Here is a 10,915-nt window from a genome sequence, read left to right as displayed (position 1 = left end):
ATGGCTGCAATCACCATCAGCAGTGATCTTGGAGCCCAAAAAATAAAGTCTGACACTGTTTCCACTGTTTCCCCATCTATTTCCCATGAAGTGATGGGACCAGATGCCATGATCTTAGTTTTCTGAATGTTGAGCTTTAAGCCAACTTTTTCACTCTCCTCTTTCACTTTCATCAAGAGGCTTTTTAGTTCCTCTTCACTTTCTGCTGTAAGGGTGTTGTCATCTGCATATCTGAGGTTATTGATACTTCTCCCGGCAATCTTGATTCCAGCTTGTGCTTATTCCATCCCAGCATTTCTCATGATGTACTCTGCATATAAGTTAAATAAGCAGGGTGACAATATACAGCCTTGATATACTCCTTTTCCTATTTGGAACCAGTCTGTTGGCCCATGTCCAGTTCTAACTGTTGCTTCCTGACCTGCATACAGGTTTCTCAAGAGGCAGGTCTGGTGGTCTGGTATTCCCATCTCTTTAAGAATTTTCCACAGTTTATTGTGATCCACACAGTCAAAGGCTTTGGCATAGTCAATAAAGCAGAAATAGATGTTTTTCTGGAACTCTCTTGCTTTTTCGATGATCCAGCAGATGTTGGCAATTTGATCTCTGGTTCCTCTGCCTTTTCTAAAACCAGCTTGAACATCTGGAAGTTCACGGTTCATGTATTGCTGAAGCCTGGCTTGGAGAATTTTGAGCATTACTTTACTAGTGTGTGAGATGAGTGCAATTGTGCGGTAGTTTGAGCATTCTTTGGCATTGCCTTTCCTTGGGATTGGAATGAAAACTGACCTTTTCCAGTCCTGTGGCCACTGCTGAGTTTTCCAACTTTGCTGGCATATTGAGTGCAGCACTTTCACAGCATCATCTTTTAGGATCTGAAATAGCTCAACTGGAATTCCATCACCTCCATGAGCTTTGTTCATAGTGATGCTTTCTAAGGCCCACTTGACTTCACATTCCAGATGTCTGGCTCTAGGTGAGTGATCACACCATCGTGATTATCTGGGTCGTGAAGATCTTTTTTGTATGGATCTTCTGGGTCTTCTTGCCACCTCTTCTTAATATCTTCTGCTTCTGTTAGGTCCACACCATTTCTGTCCTTTATTATTCCTATCTTTGCATGAAATATTCCCTTGGTATCTCTAATTTTCTTGAAGAGGTCTCTAGTCTTTCCCATTCTGTTGTTTCCTCTATTTCTTCGCATTGATTGCTGAGGAAGGTTTTCTTATCTCTCCTTGCTATTCTTCGGAACTCTGCATTCAAATGGGAATGTCTTTCCTTTTCTCATTTGCTTTTCACGTCTCTTCTTTTCATAGCTATTTGTAAAGCCTCCTCAGACAACCATTTTGCTTTTTTGCATTTCTTTTCCATGGGGATGGTCTTGATCCCTGTCTCCTGTACAATGTCATGAACCTCCATTCATAGTTCCTCAGGCACTCTGTCTCTCAGATTAGTCCCTTAAATCTATTTCTCACTTCCACTGTATAACCATAAGGGATTTGATTTTGGTCATGCCTGCATGGTCTAGTGGTTTTCCCTACTTTCTTCAATTTAAGTCTGAATTTGGCAATAAGGAGTTCATGATCTGAGCCACAGTCAGCTCCCGGTCTTATTTTTGCTGACTGTATAGAGCTTCTCCATCTTTGGCTGCAAAGAATATAATCAGTCCGATTTTGGTGTTGACCATCCGGTGATGTCCATGTGTAGAGTCTCAAGACCCTAGTAAAACCACAGAGCTGAAAGCGAATGAGTGTGGTTCTAGAATCTGTCAGGGCAGAGTGATGTAGAAGGGCACTTTTACCCTAGTATGTGATTTGACTGACACTGGACCATACTAGCTTGAGATTTTCCCCCAAGAGAATTGGGTGAAATCCACTTTATTATATGTGCATATTTCTATTTTCAAAAAGAAACCATACCAAACCCATACCACATTACAGAGAAGCATCTATACCTTGTTTTTTTCACTAAACAGTACATCTTGGAGATGTTTTATATCAACGCATGTAAATCTATCTCATTCACTTTAACAACTTTTTTTTTTCACTTTAACAACTTTATAGTAGTCTATTGTATGGAAGAACCATATTTTATTATATGTTTAAGATATTTTCTATGTTTTGTTATTACACAATACGTGTAGTAAAAAGAGAAAAAGATGCTGCTGGACACTGTGGCAAGACCTCTGTGCCCAGAGATGGATCATGAGGATGTATGAGCTCCCCGTCCCCTCAGGCCTTTCTGGGAGGTCCATTCCTCGTTTCTCTTGTAGATCCTGGCACAAGGCCATCCTCCTTTATGAAATCCCAGCAGAGAAGGGCAACATATTTCTTTATCTCCCATCTGTTGCCTTCCAAACAATACAGAATCCCTATTGATTTTTTTATGCCACAGAGAAACAGCAAAGGGTGAATAAAAACATGAACTACTTGATAAATTACGTAATGTTAGGATAATTCACAAAGCTATGGTGGGCATTATTCTTGCAGACATGTAAATGTTGCTGGTCTCAGTTCTCCAGCCCTCTTGCCAGCCATACTCTCACCTCCTCCTTGGGAATATCCAGCTTAGTTTACATTCTGTTTATTCTCTGCCTTTTCCTCTTCTCTGGGAGGGTAACTTTCAACTTCACTGACATCAGTCCAGGTCTGGCATCCAATAAACCTGCTTTGAATCTTAGCTCTACCCCTTGTATGACTTTGGATACTTCCTCCCTCTGAGACTCAGTGTCCCCCTTCTCCATTGGCATCTCCTCATGGTGTTGTTATTAAGATCAGATAGGAACACACAGGGCTTCCCAGATGGCGCTAGTGGCAAAGGACCCGCCTGCCAATGCAGGAGATGTAAGAGACACATGTTCAATCTCTGGGTCGGGAAGATTCCCCTGGAGGAGGGCACAGCAACCCACTCCAGTAATCTTGCCTGGAGAATCCCATGGACAGAGGAGCCTGGCGGGCTATGGTCTGTAGGGTAACACAGAGTCAGACATGACTGAAGCGACTTAGCAGCAGCAGGAACATACAAGAATGTGCTAAGCCCAGTACTGGCACATGGTAAACAATAAGTGTTAACCAGTCATAAGAACCATCATCCTGTAAGAAAATCCAAATGAAGTCTTCATTTTGTTTTTTTTCCACTGGATATTTTCCCCCTTCTGGGGAACTTCAGTAACAACAAAAAAGAACTGGCCAACCCAGACCCCAGAGTTCAGAATCAATCACTATTCTGTATCTTCGTGACAAGGAGAAAGAATCATATTCAAAAAGATAAATCATTTCGTTCATGGAAGAAACACATAGATGGAATGATTGGAGGACTAAAGGAGAGTCTGTGAAGAGACTGAGGACACAATATATTGCCACGATGTCGTTGGGTAATTTTTTTTTTTTTTTTAAGGAAGTCAGCAGACAATGGAGTGAAAGATTTGTCTGGAGTTTTTTCTCTGCTTTTCCTTCTTTGATCTGAGATCAACAGGGTTGTTCTTTGAAGAGCTGGTTGCTGAGGCTTCTGATGAGTTGCAGGTGGCTTTCTGAACCATCATGTGATCATTCATCAATCTCCATGACATATTTTGCCAACACCCAGGTGGAAGTTTTGAAGTCTTTTTGGCTGATTTATGTATGCAAAATATGACAGGTACATTCTAGGTCTTTATTTAGGGTCAAAGGATGGCCCTGCCTGCTTTAGGCATGAACCCACACAGATAGCTATCAAAAGATTCAGGGTTGCTAATGGGGACGGTGTCTGCAGACCACCCCAGAGGTCACCCAAACACTGTGAATCATTTACAAATGAACAACTGTGGTCTCTACATAAAGTGACTGTGTAGGCGGAGGCAAAAAAGCATATATTTTCAAAATTTTCCTGGTGAGTGGGATGTTATTTTTGTGATTCTTGTAAACCACTCAGAGCATGATTTTCCCCCATATTTGTCATACATGTTAGTAGGAAAGAGTCAAGGAAAATCAGTGAAATAACTTTTATTATTTTGTGGGAATTTTAAGTACTATCTGAATTTGCTAACACATGAGTTCTTGCCTTGATATTTCTTGGGAAAATCCTTTGGATGAATAATTCAGTAAATTAAAATGTTTACTTTGAGATTTTTCAGATTAAAATTGCTTTCATAATTTCTCAATTCAAAATCCCCATAGTCTTTGAGCCTAAACTGATAGTTACAGGGTCTGCATCACCTGCTAAGTGTTTTCTTTTTCTTTTTTTTGATCAGCACATCCAACAGAGCTTTCTCTGGTGATGTAAAAGTTCACCCTCTGTGTTGCCCAATAATTTGCAACTAGCCAGTAGAACTGAATTTTTGGTTTAACTTTAATTATTAAAATGTCAATTTCAGTAGTATACATGGCTGGTCCCTTCTTTATTTGACAGAGCAGGGTCGGAGCATTCTGAGAGGGATGTCAGGGGACCTGCATTTTCTGAGCCTTACTGACGTCAAGGGGAAGAGCCTCATGGCCTCTCTGGGTCAGGACAGAGAGGCAGAATTGCAATGTGTCCTCTGGCTCCCATCTTTCCAGCCCCACTCAAGTCTCCCCTGAAAGCCCTAACAAGACGCTCCTCCTTTTGGTACCTTGTAAATCACCATCTCTGCCCCTCTCTTAGTCCTCTGTGAGGCTACCTTGTGTGACAAGGTTTTGTCCTGTAGGTCAACCCTCTGTGTCCCCCAAGACTGTAAGGTCACTGAAAGTCCTATCCCAGCATAGGGAGAAGAACAAATCCAGGTAAAAACTAAGCAGAAAGACCACAGGCCAGGGCTTGTGAAATTCATCCCGAACTCAGCTTGAGCTGCTTAGCAACCTCCCCCTCCTCTCACCACCCTTATTTCCCCTTGCTTTTTAGAAACTCATTTTTTTTTCTCTCCATCATCCTTTCTCCTATTAATCCCGACTTTGACCCTCCCACTTGGTTCCCACTCTAGCTCCTCTCTCTAGTTTCCAGCACCTTGTGAATTTCCCGCTGTGTTTCCTGGTACCTGACCTCTTTGGATGAACACAGGTGTCCTCCTGAGGTCAGAGCCAGGGCAGATCCTGCCAAGGTGCCTGGGGTTCTGCGGTTGTCTGCCTCCTTCTTTAGTTATCATGCTCATGCTTAGTCATTAAGTTGTGTCCTACTCTTTGCAACCCTATTGACTGTAGCCCGCCGGGCTCCTCTGTCCATGGAATTCTCCAGGCAAGAATACTGGAGCGGGTTGCCATTTCCTTCTCTGGAGCATCTTCCTGACCCAGGGATCGAACGCACATCTCTTTTATGTCTCCTGTCCCGTTGGCAGGTGGGTTCTTAACCACTAGCACCACCTGGGAAACCCCTTCCATTAGGTATGTTGTTGTTCAGTCCCTCAGTCATGTCCAACTCATGTGACCCCATGGACTGCAGCACACCAGGCTTCCCTGTCCTTCACCCTCTCCCAGAGTTTGCTCAAACTCATGTCCATTGAGTCAGTGATGCCATCCAACCATCTGGCCCTCTATCATCCCCTTCTCCTCCTGCTTTCAATCTTTCCCAGAATCAGTATCTTTTCTAATGAGTTAGCTCTTCTCATCAGGTGGCCGAAGTATTAGAATTTCAGCTTCAGCATCAGTCCTTCCAATGAGTATTCAGGGATTGGTTTGATCTTGTAATCCAAGGAACTCTGGAAAGTCTCCAACACCATAGTTCAAAAGCATTAATTCTTCAGCATTCAGCTGTCTTTATAGTCCTACTCTCACATCCATACATGACTACTGGAAAAACCATAGCTTTGACTAGACAGAACTTTGTTGGCAAAATAACATCTCTGCTTTCTAATATGCTGTCTAGGTTTGTCATAGCTTTTCTTCCAAGGAGTAAGCATCTTTTAATTTCATGACTCCTGTCACCACCATCTGCAGTGATTTTGGAACCCACGAAAATAGTCTGTCACTGTTTCCATTGTTTCCCCATTTATTAGGTATAGGGGCCTATAAATACTTGTTGAGAACTTAAAAAACAAAAATCTTTTTTAAAAAGACATTTTTTGTTTTGTTTTGAATTGCTTCTCGGCGGTAAAACATGTGCAATTGCTTTGAAAAAGCAAAACCAAAATGGGGGCCATATGGGGGGATCTAACCACCCAATTCGATTTCTCCTCTTGTTATTACTGTCCTGCAGTGAGGTTCGTAAGCCATCATGTTGTCTGTATCCAGTAGTGTGACGTGTTGTGGGAAAGGTAAGCCACAAGTAGAATAAAGGTCCCATTCGTGTATCTTCAGTGTATGAGCAGGATAGCCCAAAAGGAATGAGATTTTCCCCTGTGAAGGGGCGGGAAGGATGTTCACGGAGATGAGAGGGGCATCTCCTCTCATGGTTGGAAGGGTGAGTTTACCCTCAGGTTGTAGTTTGTTAGACATGTGACCAGATGGTAAATGCTTTGGACATAAATGGAAAGTTGCTATTGCAGGCTTCCCAGGGCAATTTTTAATCAGGAGAAAATTTTTCTAAAATTTAGTCAGCATTTAATTCCTCTGTTGAGTGGGATGCCCATCTTGTAAGGCAATAGATAATTTTATACAAAATATATGCATACACAGACACACACATAGATGTACATACTCATAAAGATCTCTAGTGGAGTCATGGATGACTCATCACATTCAGCAGTGCAGAAAAATGTGTTTTCCTTAATCTGCCTGTTACTGACATGATTTTCCTATGAGGCCCCTTCCTATGGGAGGGGGGAGCCCAGAAGGTACTTAATTCAGACTAATCTGGCAGTCTTAGTCTGAGCCTATAGTTTGAATAGACTCTCCAGGTAATTTTGTTTCTTTGGGGGTAAATTCTGCCTTTCCTTTTCTGCCCCTCCCCACCTTCTTCCTTTCCCTTTCTTGGACAGATGGAGAGAGGGGTGTGGCTTAGGTGAGCTGAGCAGTGGAGGGAAGATGGGGACTCTTGCATCCACAGGGCATCTTCTGGGGGCTCCCTGACTTCTGGTACAGTGAGTCAGGACTGGCATTTGTGGGAATGGTACCACCAACCTGGAACTGATGAAGTTGTCCAGATGGTCTGATGGGCTGGTATTTATGCTGCAGACATTAGCTTCCACATTTCACATCCAGTTTTAAAGTTCCAAACTATCTTGAAGGTCCCTAGCCTTCTGCTGGGCCATATGGCCTTGAAGCATCTCCAAGATCCCCGTTAGGGCCTCTGAGACCCTACATGCCACACCAGGGGGACACACAAAGCCAACTCCTGCTGCTAGTGCTGGGACAGCCCATCCAACAATGGTCCGAGGGGCTGCTTGGAGGTGTCTTGATTACCTTGGGCTGCCATAACAGGATTCCTCACACTGAGTGGCTTAAATATCAGGAATTTATTTCTGGAGGCTGGAAGTCCAAGATGAAGGAGCTGGTAGGGTGGGTTCCTGGTGAGACCTCTCTTCTTGGCTTGCAGACAGCCGCCTTCTCACTGCATCCTCATGTGACGTCTTTTCTGTGTGTACCTCTCTAAGGTCTCCTCTTCTTTAAGGACACTGGGAGTAATTTAATTACATCCTTAAAGTTCCTAATTCCAAACGGTGTCCCATAGGAGGTTAGGGCTTCAACATATGTATTTACGGGAAGGACATATTAGACCCATCAGGGGATGTCTCTGGATGCTTCTTCCACTGTACCTGTGGGAGCTGCCACTGGCTGTCAGGTCTTGTTCCCTGCCTCCTCTGTACCTGTCTGGATGTTTCTAGACTACCTGTGCCTTCCAGAGATGTACCAAAAAATGAAGACTTCACAATCCTTGTCTCTATCCCTCTTCCTTCCCACAACTCCTGAAGAAATTCTGTTATCTGGGTCTTCCCATCTTCATGCCTGATAGGTTGAAGGCATCTTAGATGTGACTTTCTTTTTAAATAATGCTGGGCTTTCCAGCTTCTTGTCAAAACAAAATCCATTGTGACTTTGCTATGCTTGGGCGCTAATCCCATCCTGAAACACTGAGTGAGACCCATGGTCTGAAAGCCCCAGGAACAAGGAGGGCCACAGGGTGAGAAATATCTCTGAAAATGCCTTAAAAACTTCACATACCTACAGTATATGTTTATGCACAAACACAGAAGTACCTTCAATGCTCTATCTGTTGCTTCTCTCAAATTCAATGGAATTATTTATGTAAATATCAATCACTGTCAGTATATATCAATGATTAGTTGTAGTTTAGTTATATTTAATATTAATATAGATAATAATTTAAGGATGTCATTCATGTCCATGGACTGAGTGACCTCACTTTCACTTTTCACTTTCATGCATTGGAGAAGGAAATGGCAACCCACTCCAGTGTTCTTGCCCGGAGAATCTTAGGGATGGCAGAGCCTGGTGGGCTGCCCTCTATGGGGTCACACAGAGTCGGACACGACTGAAACGACTTAGCAGCAGCAGCAGCAGCATGTCCATGGATGGACTGGGGGATGTAATGCTTGGTGAAACAAGTCAGACAGAGAAAGACAAATACTGCATCCTTTCACATACACATGGAATCTAGAAAATTTAAAAAGAAAAGAGTCATTATAACAAAACAGACTCACAGATGCAGAGAACAAACTCATGGTTATAGAGAAGGGAAGGGTGGGGGGGGGGGACAAAATAGGGAAAGGGGATTAAGAGGTACAAACTTCTAGGATAAAATCAGTAAGTTACAGGTTGTTGTGTACAGCACAGGGAATATAGTCAATAGCTTATAATAGCTGTGTGGAGTTAAGTCTATAAAAATATAGAATTACTATGTTATATACCTGAAAGTAATGTAATCTTGTAAATTAGCTATACTTCAATTAAAACAAAGAAGAATGTCATTTTCTGGGAGTATAATATTCCAAATCCTGAGCAATGGGGTGTCCTAAAGGAATTTGTTCCAGTCGTGTCTGACTCTTCGCCATCTCATGGACTGTAGCCCACCAGATTCCTCTGTCCATGGGATTTCCCCATGCAAGAATACTGGAGTGGGTTGCCATTTCCTTCTCCAGGGGATCTTCCTGACCCAACAAAGGAAGTTGTTACCTTTGCTTCTAGCCCTCACTGTCTGTCAGCCTCCTCGAAGTAAACTGGGGCCATGGTAGGCAAGCATCTTTCAAGATTCTGCTGTGTGAGAACGTGAGGCCTCAGGAGAACATGGCATCTCATAAGGTCAGCCTTCAGGGCTCCCTGCCTCTGCCCATGCTGTTCTCATGCCCGGACCCACTGATGCTTCCACCTCTAGATTTGACATTAAAAAAAAAAAAAGGTTGTGTCTGAAACGATACTGTTAGGTAGTTAGAATAGGGAAAAAGAGTCCAAAATGGCGGTGGCTAAAAGACCTGGACGGGAAAGCCCGTGAAAATAGAACAAAGGAAGGTCCGAGGACCGGAGTGAGAACTTCGGGTAAAACAACGCTCCTGCCTAGGCCCAATTTACATAAGACAGGCCCAGGGACAGAGAAACGTAAAAAGAGGAGCCAAAGCCCTCTTCCCTCTCTCTCTCTCTCTCTCTCTCCTGCGTGATGGGGCGATCTTCTCTTCGCGTCTTTGGATCGACGTGCCCTCATGCCTCGAAGATGGATTTTCCTGCTATTACCTAAATAAATAGAGCTGTAACACTGAGCTGTAACACTGATTTGTTTAAGAGCTATAACACGGTCTGGCTGAGACCTGAGAGCTATAACACGGTCTGTCCTCCAAGAGCTGTGACCCGTCGAGGAGGCTTTAATGTCAGTCACTCCAAATTTTTGTTGTGATGAGACAAAGAACCGAGGAGCCTACACTCGCGTGACAGTACCATGCATTGTGTGAAAGGAGAGAGGGTTAGCACTCCTCTTGACGAGGATGGTGGAAACTCTCGAGCCTGACAACATGCATACAGTTAAGGCATTGCCACTTACCTCATGGCATCTAACCACACTTCATGGGGCTTTCCTGATGGCTCAGCAGATGAAAGAATCTGCCTGCAATGCAGGAGACATAAGAGATGTAGGTTCCATCCCTGGGTTGAGAAGATCTGGAGAAGGAAATGGCAACCCACTCCAGTATCCTTGAGAATTCCTGGGAAATCCCATGGACAGAGAAGCCTGGTGGGCTACAGGCCAAAGGGTTGCAAAGAGTTGGACACGGCTCCACAAATTTCACCCGTCCTCCATCCCCCATCTTCCCACCCTACCCCAAATAGGTAACCATTTTTATTGTTTTTTTAGTGTGGGTGTATGGTGCGGAGGTGTGGTGGGGTGAGGGGGTGGGGAAAGAGTGGGCAGGGGGTGGGAGGATTTGAGAAGCAAAAGAAGAAAATACAAACACAGATTTCTGTCTTCCTTACTTTCACATTGAAAAGGTAATATACTATACTGACTGTTTTGTACACTGCTTTTTTTCATTTCATTTTTTGAGAAAAATTTCCATGTTAGTACATAGAAAGCACCACATTTTTCTTCTTTTTAAAAGAAATCCATTTAGAGTATGCAGTCCTAATGTACAGTGATGAGAAACTATTATTTTATGATCTTTTCATTAAAAGCTTGACTGGGGAAAAAAAAAAAAAAAGGTCGCCCAGGGACTTCACTGGCAGTTCAGTGTTTAAGAATCTGTCTTCCAACGCAGGGGACACAGATTCAACCCTTGGTCCAGGAACTAAGATCCCACATGCCCTGGGGCAACTAAAACTTGAATGACTCAAATACTGAGTCCTTGTGCTCAGGAGCTCCAGCATCACTGTTTTAGCCACGTGTTCCGGGAAACAAACTCACTCAGAAGGACAATGCAGATAGTGGAGTGTAGTTTATTACACCAGTGGGCCCAAGGAAGGGTCTCCTCTTGGCCAAGGACCCTGACCAGTTTGTGAAAACCTTATATACCCTAAGTGTACCTGTCCAAACCCACCTCCTCAAATTCCCTGAAACTAGTCTGAATAAAGGAAAAGAAAGATACAATCAA

The 10,915-nt window shown here is 43.4% G+C and overlaps 1 non-coding gene across 1 annotated transcript; it reads left to right on the top strand.

The window, feature by feature from the left end:
- Positions 1-9,773: 9,773 nt before the first annotated feature.
- Positions 9,774-9,899, top strand: LOC122454089. Its single transcript, XR_006273308.1, has one exon. It is a non-coding gene; the product is annotated as a U6atac minor spliceosomal RNA (small nuclear RNA).
- The last annotated feature ends 1,016 nt before the right edge of the window (positions 9,900-10,915 follow it).

The sequence above is a fragment of the Cervus canadensis genome, chromosome 15 (genome assembly GCF_019320065.1).
Source record: "Cervus canadensis isolate Bull #8, Minnesota chromosome 15, ASM1932006v1, whole genome shotgun sequence".
Classification (NCBI taxonomy): Eukaryota; Metazoa; Chordata; class Mammalia; order Artiodactyla; family Cervidae; genus Cervus; species Cervus canadensis.
Note: the sequence above shows the minus strand (reverse complement) of the source record. Positions and strands in the feature narration are given on the sequence as shown.